Raw genomic sequence first — 21,419 nt, 5'->3', positions numbered from 1 at the left:
GGTTTAAAGAGATTTTGCAGGCAATGCTTAAAACAGGTAGTTCCCCAGGAAATAAGTTCTGAGAATACCGGATCATGAAGCTGCAACCAAGAGATGACATCAAAACGAATAATTTCAGAGTGGAGTATGCCCACAGATAAAAGAAGAGGAATAGTAGAATGTTGAATGATTCCAGAACCCAGAGGCTGTCCACTAACAGTAGTTACCTTGATTAACTGTTTCTTGGCTAGAAGAGGAATTCTGAGAGAGTCAACAAAACTTGAATCAATGTAAACTCCAGCAGCTCCAGAGTTGATGAGAGCTTGAGCTTAGAATTGAGGGATGCAATGGGATTCTGGCTTAACTCTGTCCCTCTATCAATAGTTAAGCCTTGGCTTTTACTGGCCGGATTGGACAGTCCTTCAGTAAATGTCCTTTCGTGCCACAATACAGACATAATCCAAGAGTACACCTTCTATGGCGTTCAGCTTCTGTTAACTTAATAGCTCCTACTTCCATGGGTTCTACAGACTCCGATGAATGGGAATTATTATTAGAAAGACTTGGGGTTCGAATAGGAGGACGATAAGTAAACCTAGAAAAGGATCTCCAATTCCTATCTCTCTCCAGAAGACGTTCAGTATGACGGGCGTCAAGATTAATACATAAATTGATAAGATCCTCCAACGAGTCGGGAATCTCCCGAAATACAAGTTCATCCTTAAGGCGTTCGCAAAGTCCTTTACGAAAGGCTGCCGTAAGGCTCCATGGTTCCAATCAGTTTCTGCAGCTAAAGTCCTGAATTCAATAGCATATTGTGCTACAGAAAGGGATCCCTGTCTCAAATCCAACAATCCTGCCTCAGCAGCTGCAGACCTCCCAGGCTTGTCAAAAACAGAAGAAAAAATAGACACGAATAATTCCACATCCTGAAGTAGAGGATCGTCTTTCTCCAAAAGAGGAGACACCCAGGCTAGAGCCTTACCCTTCATGAGGGATATAATAAAGGTGATTTGGAAGAAGAATTGACAAATACTTGAGGATTGCTTCTGAAGTGTAAACGACACTGATTTATGAATCCACAGCATTCTTCCGGATTTCCGTCATATTTATCTGGAAGAGGTATTCTAGGTATATACTGACCGACTGGCTGAGGCGGGTTATAAAAGGCATTGAAACTAGCAACAGCTGCAGCAGGAGTAGCCGTAGCTTGAGAAGGAGCAGAGAGGTTATGTAGCAGAGCAGTAATCTGGTCAAGCTTGGAATCCAAAGATTGCAAATGAGCAGAATGATTTCCTAGAAGTTGCCCTTGTAGAGCCACAGCCCTGGATAACTCATCAGGGTCCATAATATGGCCCGTTTGTAATGTCAGGTTAGGTAATGTCCAGAAGAAGACCCAAATGCTAGGGCGAACTTAAACAATACCCTTGCACTCTGAGTTTAATCCAGGACGTGACCTCACGACAACTTCTTTAAAACAAGGTACTCACGATATGGAGTAGTGTTGGTCTGAGTCCTCTGGGAAGAGTAATGGAATTCTTGATATCAGCCAGATAAACTTCTGAATAGGGAACTGTATTCAGGCAGTTCAGGAATAGTCCTCCACAGTACCAGGGTTGCAGGGTAAGACAACTTATTCTCAGACAGAAGGAGGGTTAAACAATAAACAGTTAATAATGCAGGAGTTGGTAACTTGAAATCAGGCAATTTGAAGGTTAAGCACAGTGAAGTCAGAAATGTAAAGTCTAGCAACAAGTAATCAGACAGTTTGAGGGTTAATCACCAGCGTGGTCAATAATGCAGAGTTTGGCAACTTGTTATCAGGCAGTCTGAGGGTTAAACACAGCGTGGTCAATGATGCAGAGTTTGGCAATAGGTTATCAGGCAGTTTGAGGGTTAAACATAGCATAGTCAGTAATGCAGAGTTTGGCAACAGGTTATCAGGCAGTTTGAGGGTTAACACAGTGTAGTCAGTACTTGCAGAGTTTGTCAACAGGTTATCAAGCAGTTTGAGGGTTAACACAGCGTAGTCAGTACTTGCAGAGTTTGGCAACAGGTTATCAAGCAGTTTGAGGGTTAACACAGCGTACTCACAGGAGCCACAAAGAAAAACAAACAAACGGGCACCGAAGGAACAGGAAGCTCGGAATAAGAAGCCTAGTCCTGACGTCAGCTGGAGGGGACGGCTCAGCCGAGCTAGACGTTACCTGGCAACCAAGCACGCAAGGAGGACCGCCAGAGCTTCCCGGCAGCCGACCGTGACAGTTATTATATAAAGCATGTAAGACAGGAGTAAGGATTGAGGAAAATATCTGGTAGTACTTAGCAGAAAATCCATCCGGACCTGGACTTTTCCCAGGTGACAGATCTTTTATTGCCTAATTGATTTCATTTGCTGTTATTGGGGCATCCAATATATCGCACTGCTCCTGTGAAAGTGTGGGGAGATTGCATGAGTCAAGGTATGCTTGGAGAGAATCCCCGTCATCTAAGGCTTGACTTAAAGGATTGTTATGTATGCTATATAGCTTTGAATAATAGTTGTGAAATTGATCTAGTATCTCTGGAGTCGTTTGGACTGTAACGTTCTGATTAATCTTTAGTTCATGAATGCATGATTTTAGTTTTTACCCATTTCAATGTTCTAGCTAGGATTTTCCCTGCCTTGTTACCCTCATGATAAAATGTCTGCCTTAGTTTAAGGGATGTCTTTTGATATTCTTTAGTAAGATAAATCTCCAATTGTTCCCTAGTTTTATGTATCTCCTTTAGAATACTAGGGTTCTTGGGATCTTTTTTATGCATAAATTCAAGCTGTGCCAAATCTGAGGTTAATTTAGCATATTGTTGTCTAGAGGCTTTTTGAAGTTGGGCTTTATATTTAATGAATTCACCTCTTATCGTGCATTTATGTGCTTCCCAGACAACACAAGGATTATTTACAGAATCAATGTTAAATTGAAAATATTCCACTAATGCTTTAGAGAGGTGTTCAATAAAAGGTTGGTGTGATAATAATGATTCATCCAGCCTCCACTGATAAGGCCTAGTGGGAGTGTTGGGCCAAGCAATTTGCGCAGCTACTGCTGAATGATCTGACCATGGTGTAGGAACTATTGATGATTTGGTGATTAGAGATAGGCCTTCTTGATTAGTTAGGATATAATCTATCCTGCTATAAGATCGGGAGGGATGTGAATAAAAAGTATAATCCCTAGTATAAGGGTGTGAGAATCGCCATATGTCATAGAGATTGAGGTCCCTAAGTTCTTTCCATAAATATGATGTTGTACGTATTGGGATCCTGGGCTGTGGGTTAGAAGTGTCTAAGGAGGGTTTAAACGGAAAGTTAAAATTGCCCCCGAGAAAAACTGGGCCCTTAGAGATGTTCAATAATTTCCTAAACATTGTTTTCAAAAAGGGCAAATGATGGACATTGGGAGCATAAACATTTATCAATGTAATTGGCCTACCATACATGAGGCCCGTAATTCCTAAGAATCGCCCTTCATTGTCTTTCGTTATTTGTAAAACTGTAAAGGGGACATTTTTGTGGAGCAGAATACTAACTCTGCATCGTTTAACCTGCGCCGTGTTATGGAAATGCTGTGTGTAATATTTACCAAAATATTTTGGTATTTGAGATTTCTTAAAATGTATCTCTTGAAGAAAGAGAATGTCAGCATTTTTTATATATATATATATATATCCGACAATGCTTTTGATCTTTTATATGGAGAGAGAAATTTCTTAACGTTTTGAGTCAAAATAGTAATGGGGGAGACTGTTTTTAAAGCCATCAAGTTAACATTAAGAGTGTGATGGTTATGAGCAGTTATGTCCCATTATCCTGGCGTATATTACTGAACCATTCTAGACAAAAATACACAAACTGAGCCCCGTACAGTATTGATAAAGCACAGCCTAAACAGCAGAAACAACACAAATAACAATAACAAAAACATTCGGAGCCTGGCTTAACCAGCCAGGAAAGGCATATAAAGTGAAACATGAGATCTGTCAATATGGTTGACGATCTCGCCTCTCGAACTTGTAAGTATATTAATAAGATTTCAGCAGTACTCTCCAAATAATATGTCAGTATATGGCAGGGTTATAACACAATATATTTAATAATTATCCTTTAAACTGAACCCCAATAAAATATACATATACTAGAAACCATAAAATTAATATAAATTTATGAATTCTTTTTATTAGTTGATATCTATATACACATTGAAATATATTTGTAGGAACCAGAATATGAATCAATAATATACACTAAAACTATTTAAAATATGCTACACAAATCTCATAAAAGTTGCCTTATTCACAATAGCTTCCCAAATCAGAATTGCATTTAAAGTATCACAATGAGATTCCAAGATATTTAAGTGCTAACATTCAACAATACAATTTTAACAGTGCTTAGTTAAACCATAGGACAATATATATATATATATATATATATATATATATATATATATATATATATATATATATATATATATATATATATATATATATATATATATATATTCAGCTATTTAGCTACAATTGATTCTAATACAATTCTAATTAGAATACTCAAAACACATATATTCTTAATGTAAACAGTTACTTTAAATGCCCATTTATTTAAACTGGAGCAAATTCTTAGTTACTTATAATTAAAACCAATTCTAAGATATATATATATATATATATATATATATATATATATATATATATATATATATATATATATATATATATATATATATATATACATATATATATATATATATATATATATATATTGCAAAGATAAACAACTTAGCATACAAGAGACAAACTTAACATTATACAGGACTATGAACACAGTTTAAAAATACTGAGTGCTCCTTTAAATATCTTAACTATAATTTGAATATGGTCTTACCAATAATCTTTGTTTCAAATATTAAAAATTAGGACAATTATACATCACCAATCTGAACCAATTTGCAGCTGTCTTTTCCAAATATCTTTAGATCATCTCATTTGAAGGAAAGTTATTGCATAGATCAAGGTAAGTTTTCAGTTTCTTGCTTAAGTGAATGTGTTCCCAAGTATGGCCAGTTATCAATCACCAGTCTCAGCAAGTCACAAAAAAACTGTTCCTTGTTTGCATTTAGCCATTCCTTATATCTAATCATTGATGATCTTTTTCGTTCACGCCCACGGTGCTTGTCCCTTCTAATTGGATACTTTGGGGAACGCTCCCTCATTGTCTCTGTATGTGTGTCCTAATAGGAAATTTATTTGGCTGTTACACCATTCCAATCCCCTAGGGGGCAGCAGACAACCAACAAACACATCTCACCATCCAACATTTTTAACAATTCAATATTTCTATACAGTGATTATTAATCAGACCATAACTTCTTGCATCAATCACTTATAATATTAATTATAGATTGGGTAGTATCACATCATTTTTCTGATTATCCTGATACGAAGCACCTTATGTTTTCAACATTATACCACATCAAAGCAACTACACTGCTAATTATTCCAAAATTAATAGCATTTATACATCTGTTATATTTTCAGAGCTGTGTTTAAATTTTCATAAACATCTAGTGTATAATCATATGACATGACTCAGATCATCCCATGCAGGCAATCCTGCACTCAGTATCCTCTAGCTCCATCTGAAAGATAGAAAAATTAGGTTATATATACTTCAACAATGGGATTATTGCAATTGCCATTTAATCTATTACAAAATTTTAATCCATCTCCCACATATATATTTATTTATATGCAGTGTTCAAATTTATACAAAAATCCAGCAAATTATAGATTGCTACATAGTTATTCATCCAGATATTCCATTACATCAGTTGTTCCTATAATTTTCATTAGATTTCTGGAAAACAAAGGCCTAGATTTGAAGTTTTGCGGCCAAAGGGGTGCATTAGCTACGCATGCTTTTTTTTGGCCGCACCTTTTAAATACCGCTGGTATTTAGAGTTCACAGAAGGGCTGCGTTAGGCTCCAAAAAGGGAGCGTATAGCATATTTACCGCCACTGCAACTCTCAATACCAGCGGTGCTTACGGACGCGGCCAGCTTCAAAAACGTGCTTGTGCACGATTCACCCATAGGAAACAATGGGACAGTTTGAGCTGAAAAAAACCTAACACCTGCAAAAAAGCAGCGTTCAGCTCCTAACGCAGCCCCATTGTTTCCTATTGGGAAACACTTCCTATGTCTGCACCTAACACCCTAACATGTACCCCGAGTCTAAACACCCCTAACCTTACACTTATTAACCCCTAATCTGCCGCCCCCGCTATCGCTGACACCTGCATATTTTTTTTAACCCCTAATCTGCTGCTCCGTACACCGCCGCAACCTACGTTATAGCTATGTACCCCTAATCTGCTGCCCCTAACACCGCCGACCCCTATATTATATTTATTAACCCCTAATCTGCCCCCCACAACGTCGCCACCAGCTACCTACAATAATTAACCCCTAATCTGCCGACCGGACCTCACCGCTACTCTAATAAATGTTTCTCTTGTTAAGTGTATCCAGTCCACGGATCATCCATTACTTATGGAATATATTCTCCTTCCCAACAGGAAGCTGCAAGAGTCCACCCACAGCAAAGCTGCTATATAGCTCCTCCCCTAACTGCCATATTCTGTCATTCTCTTGCAAGCCTCAACATAGATAGGAGGTTGTGAGAGTCTGTGGTGCTTTCTACTTAGTTTATTCTTCAATCAAAAGTTTGTTATTTTTAAATGGCACCGGAGTGTGCTGTTTATCTCAGGCAGTATTTGGAAGAAGAATCTGCCTGCGTTTTTCTATGATCTTAGCAGACGTAACTAAGATCCATTTGCTGTTCTCACACATTCTGAGGAGTGAGGTACTTCAGAGGGGGAATGGCGTGCAGGTTTTCCTGCAGATAAGGTATGTGCAGTAAAATATTTTTCTAGGAATGGAATTGACTAAGAAAATACTGCTGATACCGAAGTAATGTAAGTAAAGCCTTAAATGCAGCGATAGCGACTGGTATCAGGCTTATTAATAGAGATACATACTCTTGTAAAAATGTGTTTTAAAACGTTTGCTGGCATGTTTAATCGTTTTTTAACATATGTTTGGTGATAAAACTTATTGGGGCCTAAGTTTTTTCCACATGGCTGGCTTAAATTTTGCATAGAAACAATTTCCACTGTTATAGTATAAAAGTTACAGTTGGTGCAGTTAAAATTACAAACAGTGTTGTAATTATTTTAACCTTCAGCCTCAGCTGAGGTATATCTTGTCTACCTGGCCTTGTCTCTTAGCCTCCTCTTATTCTGACTCTTAATCTAATTTGTGTAACCTTTCTCTCACTACTTTTCTCTCTTACTCCCTTCCCCTTCTTTTTTTTTTTTTTTTTTTTATCATGAAGTCGATATCTCAACTTCGCTTTGCGACCTTAAACGTAAAGGGTCTAAATATACCAACTAAAAGAAGCTTAACTCATAACTTTTTTAAGAAACTTCGCAGTGATGTGGTCTTCCTTCAGGAGACACATTGGGCGGCTGACAAACTCCCAAAAATAAAGCTTTTGCAATACCCAGTGATTTTCCATTCTCTCCATCAAGATAAAAGCAGGGGAGTATCTATCTTAATAAACAAAACAGTAGCCTTTCATCAGATACATGTCGAAAGCGACCCTGAGGGTAGATTTTTGATTTTGATTTGTAAAATAAATAATCTCATCTACACTCTAGTCAATATTTACGCCCCTAACCAGGGACAATCAATATTCCTTGGGAGGGTTCTGCATCTAGCCGAGAGACTGAGACAGGGGACCCTAGTATTGGGGGGCGATTTTAACATGGTATGGGATCCCTTGATTGATAGACAGCTCCCGTGTGGAAAAGACTCAGATAAGTTTTCTAAAAACACATCTTCTAAGTTTCGTAGTCTTATACATCAGTTTTCATTGTATGATGTCTGGAGATCATGCCACCCCAACTCGAGAGATTATTCCTTCTTTTCGACCCCACATCGATCCTACTCGCGGTTGGATCATTTCTTTGTCGATTCCTGGACTATGAATAGGATCTCAGAATCCCGAATACACAGCTGCCCCTGGTCTGACCATGACGCGGTATCCTTCTCGTTAAACGAAGGAAGCTACACATCAAATAGGCCGTCATGGAAATTTCCTAAGTCCCTTTGGGACGATAACACCTTCCTGCAAAAAATCTCCGAAAAAGTGGAGGAATTTCTCATAAATAACCCGGTAGGTCAAACATCCCATCAAATTAGATGGGCTGCCTTAAAAGCGTTTGTTCGAGGCTTCTGCATAGCCACATTGACAGCTCAGAGGAAAAAATGGGGTGCCCCTCTAGGAAAATTAGTATGTGATCTTAGATTAAAAGAAAAAGTAAACAAGCAAGCTCCCTCTACTGACTTGTCGGCTGATATTTTATTTCTAAAAGACCAAATTAAGGCCTTGGAATTAGAAAGTATTAAAAAGGCAATTTCAAAGTTCAAACTCACTATGTACTACAAGAGCAACAAAGCGGACTCTTTGCTAGCAAAGAAACTCAAAAATCATGCAGCAGCCTCTAGGATCCCTTATCTTAACCAAAAAGGTCACAGGGTATACTCGCCAGATGACATTGGCAAATCTTTTGCCGAGTTTTACGAGACTCTTTATAATATCGAAAAAGTTGAGAAACCGGTTATGGCATCGGTTAATCATATATCTACCTTCCTACAAACTTTAAAGCTGCCTCTGCTGTCTGAAGCAGATGGCAATAAGCTAATTGAACCTTTTTCTATATCTGAAATTAGTGAGGCAATCAAGCAAATTAAAAATAATAAAGCACCGGGCCCAGACGGTTTTACTGGTCTATTCTACAAAAAATTAAACCCCAACCTGCAGCAAACACTATGCCAGGTCTTTAATGAGATAAAATCGGAGGGCCACATTCTTACAGAGCACTTAGAGGCCACTATTATTGCAATTCCCAAGCCTGGGAAAGACCCCTCACTATGCTCTAATTTTAGACCCATATCCCTACTTAACGTAGACACCAAACTATATTCTAAATTAATAGCAGATAGACTGGCATACCTGCTCCCCTCTCTGATTAAGGTTGACCAGGTCGGCTTTATTCCGGGCAGACAAGGCCCTGATAATACCCGGAGATTACTTAATATCTTCACGGAGGCCAAAAATTCTAATACGCCCCTGATGGCCCTGTCATTAGATGCCGAGAAGGCCTTTGACAGGGTCAGATGGGAATACTTATGGGAGGTGTTAAAGGTCTTTGGATTCCCTCGGCAAGCAATCGATATGATTAAGGTATTATACTTCAATCCAAGTGCTAGAGTGAGAGGTACGGGTTTTTGCTCCCCAAAAATTAACATTTCCAATGGCACTAGACAGGGCTGTCCACTGTCCCCTTTAATCTTTGCCCTAGCAATGGAGCCATTAGCACAAGCCATACGAAACTCCCCACAAATTAGAGGCGCCCCCTTTGGCGATAGAGAAGAGAAAATCGTTCTATATGCGGACGATGTTACGATTCTCCTTACTGACCCCACCTCCTCGATTAATTCGGTCTTCTCTCTGTTGGAACAATTTGGCAGGTTTAGTTTTTATAAAATCAATGTAACTAAAACCGAGGCATACTGTATTAATATTCCCGAAGAACAGCTTAATGTTTTACAGAGCAGATATGACTTTCAATGGTCTACTTCATCCCTCACACACTTGGGTATAAAACTTAGTGCTGACATTAACTCTGTAATTAAACTCAATTTTGATGCATTACTAACAGAATTACAATCTTTAATTCGCAGATGGGACTTTAGAGAGATATCTTGGCTGGGACGAGTGGCCACTGTTAAAATGTCCTTACTTCCAAAGGCCTTATATATCTTTAGATGTATCCCACTGAACATTCCACATAATATACTCCAACAGATACACCAGATATTTACTAAATATGTCTGGGAGGGTAAAATACCCAGGATCGGGCATAAGATTATGCAAAGAGAATACGCTAAAGGGGGAGTAGCCTTCCCAAACATTTTTTTATATTATGAAGCAACGAGACTCTCCCATATATCTGCCTGGGGCCCAGGTGCAGAAAAACCGGGCTGGTATGGTTTAGAGGAGATGTCCATTCCTCAGAGCTTAAACCTCTCGGACGTCATTTGGGTTCCCAGTTATAAGTCTATTACTAAACAAATTGCAAACCCTATCGTCCAACAAAACATCTGTTTATGGCATGGTCTCAGACATCACTCGGAGATTGCCCCGCACCCCTCCCCAATACACCAGATGAGAGGCTTGGTTTGGAACCTACCCAATATCCACACAGAATTCTGGGATACTGGACAAAATTCGGTGTCTGAACACTTTTACTCCAATAGTGTCCTGAAGTCTGTTTTGCAAATCATTAATTCAATTAATGACCCCCCTCGTTGGCTGAGATTCGAATGCTACAGATTACTAAGCTTGCTAAAATCATGGGATTTCCCTAAACGAAACCCCAGACAGCTTTCTAAATGGGAGCATAGATGGCGAAGCGGATTGGGAGGCTACAAGCCACTGACCTTTCACTATGGAGCCCTCCTCCATGATCAGTCTAAGGGTCTTCCTTGGCAGATTAAAACTTGGTGCAGGGACTTAAATTCGACATTTACCGAATTTGAAATTGGCAAGGCTATAACTCTAACGAAAAAGACACTACATTGTGTGACTATCTTTGAAGGCTATATCAAACTACTACTAAAATGGTATAGAGTCCCCACTAAATTGTCCAAGATGTTTGCGGGATCGTCTCCATTATGTTGGCGACAATGTGGAGAGGAAGGTTCTGACCTCCACATCTGGTGGACGTGCCCGAAGCTGATGCCTCTTTGGCGGGACGTTGAAATTCTGCTCCACTCCATGAATTTGTCTGTAACTCTGACCCCCCAATGTGTTGTCTTTCATGTGTTTGGTGACGGGCTATCTAAACATAATCAGCAGCTATTGATATATATTATTTCCGCCACTAAACTGTGTATTGCTAGAGCGTGGAAGCAATTAGAACCACCCTCGTTGACTGCTGTTTGTGAAATGGTGCAATATTTGGCGAATATGGAAAAATCGGTATATAGTTCACTTGATCGAATGGACGATTACTGGGAGATATGGTCTGAATGGATACAAATTCAGTGATAAGTAGGGAGGAGTACGTGGAGATAAGAGCTTTCTGTGTATATATATATATATTTTTTTTTTTTTTTTTCTTTCTTTCCCCTATCCCCCCCCCCTCTTCCTATTCTCCCCTTTCTCTGTTCTCCCCTCCTCTTCTTTTTTTTTCTGGTTACCTCCCTATGCCGCAAACCAGGGAGGCATGATTGGAACTCGCTAGGTCAGCACGATTTCTTCTTTCCTAATTTGAGCATATAATAGTATCCCCCAGCACCCCTAGAGTGGGGGCTGAAAGACATAACATTTTGAAAAAAAAATATATTTTTCGTTTTGTTAATCTGTTTTTTGTATTAAGGGGTTAATCATCCATTTGCAAGTGGGTGCAATGCTCTGCTAACTTGTTACATACACTGTAAAAATTTTGTTAGTTTAACTGCCTTTTTTTCACTGTTATTTCAAATTTTGGCAAAATTTGTTTCTCTTAAAGGCACAGTAACGTTTTATATATTTGCTTGTTAACTTGATTTAAAGTGTTTTCCAAGCTTACTAGTCTCATTATTAGTCTGTTCTAACATGTCTGACATAGAGGAAGCTCTGTGTTCATTATGTTTGAAAGCCATGGTGGAACCCCATCTTAGAATGTGTACCAGATGTACTGATTTCATGTTAAACAATAAAGATCATTTTTTGTCTTTAAAAACATTATCACCAGAGGATTCTGTCGTGGGGGTAGTTATGCCGACTAACTCTCCCCACGTGTCAGACCTTTTGACTCCCGCTTTAGGGACTCACGCTCAAATGGCGCCAAGTACATCAAGGGCACCCATAGCGTTTCTTTACCAGGGGATTCTGTCGAGGGGAAAGTTATGCCGACTAACTCTCCCCACGTGTCAGACCCTTCGACTCCCGCTTCAGGGACTCACGCTCAAATGGCGCCAAGTACATCAAGGGCGCCCATAGCGTTTATTTTACAAGACATGGCAAAGGTGGTGAATAATATTCTGGCAGCAGTATTAGTCAGACTACCTGAAATTAAAGGAAAGCAGTTAGCTCTGGGGGTAGATACAGAGCATACAGACGCTTTAAGAACCATGTATGATACTACCTCACAATATGCTTAGTCTGTGGGTGATTTTTTTTTTTTGGACTCAGGGAAGATGATTTAACCTGATTCTGATATTTCTACATTTAAAATTTATGCTTGAGAACCTCCACTTGTTGCTCAGGGAGGCTTTGGCTGCTTTGAATGAATGTGTACAATCGCAGGGCCAGAGAAATTGTGTAGACTGGATAAATAATATGCAGTGCCGGTGTGTACTGATGTTTTTCCAATACCTAAAGAGGTTTACTAAAAAAAATTTTTTAATAAGGAATGGGATAGACCAGGTGTGCCGTTCTCTTCCCCTCCTATTTTTTAGAAGAATGTTTTCTAATAGTTACCACCACACGGGACTTCTGGCAGACAGTTCCTAAGGTGGAGAGAAGAGTTTCTACTCTAGCTAAGCGTACCACTACCTCTGACGAGGACAGTTTTGCTTTTTAGATCCAATGGATAAAAAATGTTTATTCAACAGGGTTTTATCCTGCAGCCCCTTGCATACATTGCTTCTGTCACTGCTGCTGCGGCGTTCTGGGTTGAGTCTCTTGATGAGGCTTTACAGTTAAGCGACTCCATTGGATGAATATATTTGACAAGCTTATGCTAGCCAATTCCTTTGTTTTCTGATGCCTTGTTCATTTGACTAGACTAACGGCTAAGAATTCTGTTTTTTACTATACTGGCGCGCAGAGCGATATGGCTTATATCATGGTCAGCTGTCGTGACTTTAATAAATAAGCTACTTAACTTCCCTTCAAGGGGCAGACCCTATTCGGGCCTGGTTTGAAGGAGATTATTGCTTATATCACTGGAGGAAAAGGTCATGCCCTTCCTCAGGATAGGTCTAAATCAAGGGCAAAAAAAAAAAAAAGTCTAATTTTCGTACCTTTTAAAAACTTCAGGGCAGGTGTGGCATCCTCTTCCTCTAAGGCAAAACAAGAGGGAATTTTTGCTCAGTCCAAGGCGGTCTGGAGACAATCGGACCTGGAACAAAGATAAGCAGGCCAAGGAGCCTGCTGCTGCCTCTAAGGCAGCATGAAGGAACGGACCCCTATCCGGTAACGGATCCTATAGGGGGCAGACTTTCATTCTTTGCCCAGGCGTGGGCAAGAGATGCCCAGGATCCCTAGGCATTGGAATTTATATCCCAGAGATATCTTCTGGATTTCAAAGATTCCCCCCCAAAAAAAGGGGAGATTTCGCCTTTCACAATTATCTGCAAACCAGATAAAGAAGGAGGCATTCTTACATTGTGTACGAGATCCATCCAGTTCCAAGAGAGGAACAGGGACAGAGTTTTTACTCAAATCTGTTTGTGGTTCCCAAGGAGAGGGAACCTTCAGACCTATTTTGGATCTAAAGATCTTAAACAAATTCCTCAGAATTCCGTCATTTAAGATGGAAACTATTCGTACCATCTTAACTATGATCCAGGAGAGTCAATAGAGGACTACAATGGATTTGAAGGATGCTTATCCTCACATTGTGATGCATAAAGATCACCATCGTTTTTCAGGTTTGCCTTTCTAGACAGGCATTACCAGTTTGTAGCTCTTTCCTTTGGGATATCTACAGCCCCAAGAATCTTTATGGAGGTTCTGGGGTCGCTTTGGCGGTCCTTAGACCGCGGGGCATAGAAGTGGCCCCTTATTTAGACGACATCCTGATACAGGCGTCAAACATCCAAATTGCCCAGTCTCATACGGACGTAGTACTGGCATTTCTGAGATCACATGGGTGGAAAGTGAACAAGGAAAGAGTTCTCTATCCCCAATCTCAAGGGTTTCCCTCCTAGGGACTCTGATAGATTCTGTAGAAATGAAAATTTACCTGACGGAGTCCAGGTTGTCAAAGTTTCTAAATTTCTGCCGTGTTTTTTTCATCCCATCCGCGCCCTTCGGTGGCTCAGTACATGAATGAAATCGGCTTAATGGTAGCGGCAAGGGACATAGTACCGTTTGCACGTCTACATTTCAGACCGCTGCAACTATGCATGCTCAGTCAGAGGAACGGGGATTACACAGATTTGTTCCCCTGTTAAACCTGGACCAAGAGACCAGAGATTCTCTTCTCTGGTGACTATGTCGGGTCCATCTGTCCAAGGGTATGACCTTCCGCAGGTCAGATGGGACAATTGTTACAATAGATGCCAGCCTTTTAGGTTGGGATGCAGTCTGGAACTCCCTGAAGGCTCAGGGATAGTGGACTTAGGAGGAGACCCTCCTTCTAATAAATATTCTGGAACTGGGAGTGATATTCCATGCTCTTCAGACTTGGCCTCAGTTAGCAACTCTGAGGTACAATATACACGACTGTGGCTTACATCAGCCATCAAGGGGGAACAGAAGTTCCCTAGCGATGTTAGAAGTCTTACAATAATTTACTGGACAGAGACTCACTCTTGTCTATCAGCTATCCATATCCCAGGTGTTGAGAACTGGGAGGTGGATTTTCTAAGTCGTCAGACTTTTCTTCCGGGGGAGTGGGATTTCCTCCGGAGGTCAAGACCAAGCAGGAGAGGGCTTTGGTGTTTTTGACAGCGCCTGCGTAGCCACGCAGGACCTGGTATGCAGATCTGGTGGACATGTCATCCTTTCCATCACGGTCTCTGCTTCAGAGACAGGTCCCTCTACCTCAGGGTCCTTTCAACCATCTAAATAGAATCAATCTGAGATGGACTGCCTGGAGACTGAACGCTTGATGTTATCAAAGCATGGCTTCTCCGAGTCAGTCATTGATACCTTAATACAGACATGAAAGCCTGTCTCTAGGAAAATTGAACATAGATATGGTGTAAATATCTGATTGTTATGAATCCAAGGGTTACTCATGGAGTAAAGTCTGGATTCCCAGGATATTATCTTTTCTCCAAGATGTTTTTGAGAAAAGGGTTGTCAGCTAATTCCTTAAAAGGGGACAGATTTTTACTCTGTCTATTTTTTTTGCACAAGCGTCTGGCAGGTATTCTAGACGTTCAGGCATTTGGTCAGGCTTTGGTTAGATCCAAGCCTGTGTTTAAAACTGTTGCTCCGCCATGGAGCTTAAACCTGATTCTTAAGGTTCTTCAAGAAGTTCCGTTTGAACCTTTTTTGTTCCATAGATATCAATCTTTATCTTGGAAAGTTCCTTTTGGGTAGCTAATTCCTCGACTCGTAGAGTCTCCAAGTTATCTGTGTTACAATGTGATTCTCCTTATCTGGTCCTTCGTACGGATAAGGTAGTCCTGCGTACCAACCTGGGTTTTTTCCTAAGGTGGTATCTAACAAGTACATCACTCAAGAGATAGTTGTTCCATGCTTGTATCCTAATCCTTCCTCAAAGAAGGAACGTCTATTACACAATATTGGACGTGGTTTGTGCTTTAAAGTTTTACTTACAAGCTACTACAGTTTTCATCAAACGTTCACCTTGTTTGTTGTCTATTCTGGACAGAGGAGAGGTCAAAAGACTTCAGCAGCCTCTCTGTCTTTTTGGTTAAAAAGCATAATTCATTTAGCTTATGAGACTGCTGGACAGCAGCCTCCTGAAGGGATTACAGCTCATTCTACTAGAGCTGTGGTTTTCACTTGGGCCTTTTTTAAATGTGGCTTCTGTTGAACAGATTTACAAGACGGAGTCTTGGTCTGCGCTTCATACTTTTCAAATTTAACAAATTTGATACCTTGCTTCTTCGGAGGCTATTTTTGGGAGAAAGGGTTTTTTACAGGCAGTGGTAACTTCCGTTTAAGTACCTGCCTTGTCCCTCCCATCATCCGTGTACTTTAGCTTTGGTATTGGTATTCCATAAGTAATGGATGATCCGTGGACTGGATACACTTAACAAGAGAAAACATAATTTATGCTTACCTGATAAATGTATTTCTCTTGTAGTGTATCCAGTCCACGGCCCGCCCTGTCACTTTAAGGCAGGTCATTTTTTCATTTGAACTACAGTCACCACTGCACCCTATGGTTTTTCCTTTCTCTGCATGTTTTCGGTCGAATGACTGAATATGGCAGTTAGGGGAGGAGCTATATAGCAGCTTTGCTGTGGGTGGACTCTTGCAGCTTCCTGTTGGGAAGGAGAATATATTCCATAAGTAATGGATGATCCGTGGACTGGATACACTACAAGAGAAATAAATTTATCAGGTAAGCATAAATTATGTTATTAACCCCTAAAGCTAAATCTAACCCTAACACTAACACCCCCTAAGTTAAATATAATTTAAATCTAACGAAATAAATTAACTCTTATTAAATAAATTATTCCTATTTAAAGATAAATACTTACCTGTAAAATAAACCCTAATATAGCTACAATATAACGAATAATTATATTGTAGCTATTTTAGGATTAATATTTATTTTACAGGCAACTTTGTATTTATTTTAACCAGGTACAATAGCTATTAAATAGTTAAGAACTATTTAATAGCTACCTAGTTAAAATAATTACAAAATTACCTGTAAAATAAATCCTAACCTAAGTTACAATTAAACCTAACACTACACTATCAATAAATTAATTAAATAAAATACTTACAATTATCTACAATTAAACCTAATACTACACTATCAATAAATTAATTAAATACAATACCTACAAATAAATACAATTAAATAAACTAACTAAAGTACAAAAAAATAAAAAAGAACTGTTACAAAAAATAAAAAATATTTACAGACATTTGAAAAATATTATAACAATTTTAAGCTAACTACACCTACTCTAAGCCCCCTGATAAAATAAAAAAGACCCCCAAAATAAAAAAATGCCCTACCCTATTCTAAAATAAAAAAGTTCAAAGCTCTTTTACCTTACCAGCCCTTAAAAGGGCTTTTTGCGGGGCATGCCCCAAAGAATTCAGCTCTTTTGCCTGTAAAAAGAAAACATACAATCCCCCCCCAACATTACAACCCACCACCCACATACCCCTAATCTAACCCAAACCCCCCTTAAATAAACCTAACACTAAGCCCCTGAAGATCTCCATACCTTGTATTCACCACACCGGGTTCACCGATCCGTCCTTGCTCCGACGTCTTCATCCAAGCCCAAGCGGGGGCTGAAGATGTCCATGGTCCGGCTGAAGTCTTCATCCAAGCGGGGGCTGAAGATGTCCATGATCCGGCTGAAGTCTTCATCCAAGCGGGAGCTGAAGAGGTCCATGATCCGGCTGAAGTCTTCTATCAAGCGGCATCTTCAATCTTCTTTCTTCCGGATCCATGTTCATCCCGCCGACGCGGAACATCCATCTTCACCGACGACTTCCCGACGAATGACGGTTCCTATAAGGGACGTCATCCAAGATGGCGTCCCTCGAATTCCGATTGGCTGATAGGATTCTATCAGCCAATCGGAATTAAGGTAGGAAAATTCTGATTGGCTGATGGAATCAGCCAATCAGATTCAAGTTCAAGCTCGCATTCTTATTGGCTGATCGGAACAATCAGAATTTTCCTACCTTAATTCCAATTGGCTGATAGAATCCTATCAGCCAATCGGAATTCGAGGGACACCATCTTGGATGACGTCCCTTAAAGGAACCGTCATTCGTCGGGAAGTCGTCGGTGAAGATGGATGTTCCGCGTCGGCGGGATGAACATGGATCCGGAAGAAAGAAGATTGAAGATGCCGCTTGATAGAAGACTTCAGCCGGATCATGGACCTCTTCAGCTCCCGCTTGGATGAAGACTTCAGCCGGATCATGGATCTCTTCAGCTCCCGCTTTGATGAAGACTTCAGCCAGATCATGGACATCTTCAGCCCCCGCTTGGGCTTGGATGAAGACGTCGGAGCAAGGACGGATCAGTGAACCCAGTGTGTTGAATACAAGGTAGGGAGATCTTCAGGGGCTTAGTGTTAGGTTTATTTAAGGGGGTTTTGGGTTAGATTAGGGGTATGTGGGTGGTGGGTTTTAATGTTGGGTCGGGTTGTATTTTTTTTTACAGGCAAAAGAGCAGTTTTCTTTGGGGCATGCCCAGCTAAAGGCCCTTTTAAGGGCTGGTAAGGTAAAAGAGCTTTGAACTTTTTTAATTTAGAATAGGGTAGGGCATTTTTTTATTTGGGGGGTCTTTGTTATTTTATTAGGGGGCTTAGAGTAGGTGTAATTAGTTAAAATTGTTATAATATTTTTCTAATGTCTGTAAATATTTTTATTATTTTTTGTAACTTAGTTCTTTTTTATTTTTTGTACTTTAGTTAGTTTATTTAATTGTATTTATTTGTAGGTATTGTATTGAATTTATTTATTGATAGTGTAGTGTTAGGTTTAATTGTAACTTAGGTTAGGATTTATTTTACAGGTAATTTTGTAATTATTTTAACTAGGTAGCTATTAAATAGTTAATAACTATTTAATAGCTATTGTACCTGGTTAAAATAATTACAAAGTTGCCTGTAAAATAAATATTAATCCTAAAATAGCTACAATATAATTATTCGTTATATTGTAGCTATATTAGGATTTATTTTACAGGTAATTTTGTCATTATTTTAACTAGGTAGCTATTAAATAGTTAATAACTATTTAATAACTATTGTACCTGGTTAAAATAAATACAAAGTTGCCTGTAAAATAAAAATAAATCCTAAAATAGCTACAATATAATTATAATTTATATTGTAGCTGTATTAGGGTTTATTTTACAGGTAAGTATTTAGCTTTAAATAGGAATAATTTATTTAATAAGAGTTAATTTATTTCGTTAGATTTAAATTATATTTAATTTAGGGGGGTGTTAGGGTTAGGGTTAGAGTTAGCTTTAGGGGTTAATACATTTATTAGAGTAGCGGCGAGGTCCGGTCGGTAGATTAGGGGTTAATAATTGAAGTTAGGTGTCGGCGATGTTAGGGAGGACAGATTAGGGGTTAATACTATTTATGATAGGGTTATTGAGGCGGCAGTGAGGCGGATTATGGGTTAATAACTTTATTATAGTAGCGGTGAGGTCCGGTCGGCAGATTAGGGGTTAATAATTGAAGTTAGGTGTCAGCGATGTTAGGGAGGACAGATTAGGGGTTAATACTATTTATGATAGGGTTATTGAGGCGGCAGTGAGGCGGATTAGGGGTTAATAACTTTATTATAGTAGCGGTGAGGTCTGGTCGGCAGATAAGGGGTTAATAATTGTAGGTAAGGTAGCAGCGACGTTGGGGGGCAGATTAGGGGTTAATAAATATAATATAGGGGTCGGCGGTGTCAGGGGCAGCAGATTAGGGGTACATAAGTATAATGTAGGTGGCGGCGGTGTGCGGTCGGCAGATTAGGGGTTAAAAAAAATTAATAGAGTGGCGGCGATGTGGGGGGACCTCGGTTTAGGGGTACATAGGTAGTTTATGGGTGTTAGTGTACTGTAGAGCACAGTAGTTAAGAGCTTTATGAACTGGCGTTAGCCCATAAAGCTCTTAACTCCTGGCTTTTTTCTGCGGCTGGAGTTTTGTCGTTAGATTTCTAACGCTCACTTCAGCCAAGACACCAAATACTGGCGTTAGAAAGATCCCATTGAAAAGATAGGATACGCAAATGGCATAGGGGGATCTGCGGTATGCAAAAGTCGCGGCTGGAAATTGAGCGTTAGACCCTTTCCTGACTGACTCCAAATACCAGCGGGCGGTACAAACCAGCGTTAGGAGCCTCTAACGCTGGTTTTGACGGCTAACGCAAAACTCCAAATCTAGGCGAGAGAGAATAAAAATAATGTTTTTATCTTTAAGTTCATGGTTCAGTGTTTGTATACTTGACACAGCAGGGACTACTTAACAAGTCTATGCTAATCACTATGCAGTCAAAATTTTATTTGCTTATCTATTTTAGGTTCAGAATGTTGTCTCCATGCACAGCAGTTACATAGTAGGGGTCATTTTACAAGCCTGTGTTAATTACCAGTTCTTTGGGATTTTAAATTCACACCTCAGTGGGATATCTTTTGGAAACCGTCCTTTGTTTTCAGATGTGGAATACATAGAATATACAGATGATTATCTTTGAGACAATTTGTCCTCCTTTGAAATGACTCAATGGTCCTATTCTATCTCAACAGTTTGAAGTTTTATAATTTTCTTTGAAATGATTGTTTAAATAAACTAAATGTCTCCTCTAAGATTACTTTGAAAACCTTTCTTTGAAGTTTTCACCTCCAGCTAGGGAGCAAATGCTGTCTTTTGAAATTTCTTGGGACATCCTGTCTGTATTTGAGTCTTGAGATGTGTATTCAAATCATGTGGGGTTTGAGTCAATTCCTGACATCAGAATTGCAACCCTATTTTAATAATATCTGATAAAAATATGGCTTCATACATAAACACATTCCCCTGTCCTATTTACATATATATATATGTTAGTACATATTTATATATATATAATATATATATATATGTCATTTACCTGTACCCTGACAAAATGATAACAAAAACAACAATGGGGAGGAAGTCCATGTAAGCTTACAGATGAAGAATGAAATAACTCTTTTTGTATGTCAAATAAGTTGACAAAACACCTTCCTGTTCATATAATTATACATATAACATTTCAGCAACAATTATGTTACTTCTAAATTCTGAGAATGTCTGACTGGAGTCCCGACCCTCAGACAATAATAATCTGCTTTCAGGCTCAATTAACCCCCCGCAGTGTATCTGCTTATAGTATCGCCACCTTAGAGCAGAAAAATATAGTGCCCACTTGTGCCCTACGTCATGGAGTAAATGCTCCCCTCTGTCTAGCGAGGTGATAGCAAAGTGCTATGCTTACTGTGAAGGTTAGTGATCTTGCCTCCATGGAACACTTTCTTAAAGAGTCCTCACCTATGCAGTTGAAGTGGGGCCTTTGGTACACTGCACTCTCGCACCGTATGAAGTGTTGGAGCCGACGCCTGCTTCTTCTCTGTGTAGGCCGCAGTTGTGTCTTTGCAATAGCTTCCCAGCTTAGTCAGCAACCTGCCTGAAAGGTGTACCTTGAAAGCGTCGGCTGTACCGCCGGGTGTAGATCCCGCTTTAGGCTATCAGGAGGTGTACTTTTCTTGTCAGCAGAATAGAATTTTATGGCATTAGTGTCTCTTTGTTATCGTAGCTCACACAAAGCTCAGGATTTATGCGGCCATCTTAACTGCTACCGGCTCCGCCCCCGAGAGATCTCTTTTAAAAGCAGAATGTAAGGGAATTTAC

This window comes from Bombina bombina, chromosome 6 (genome assembly GCF_027579735.1).
Source record: "Bombina bombina isolate aBomBom1 chromosome 6, aBomBom1.pri, whole genome shotgun sequence".
NCBI lineage: Eukaryota > Metazoa > Chordata > Amphibia > Anura > Bombinatoridae > Bombina > Bombina bombina.
Note: the sequence above shows the minus strand (reverse complement) of the source record.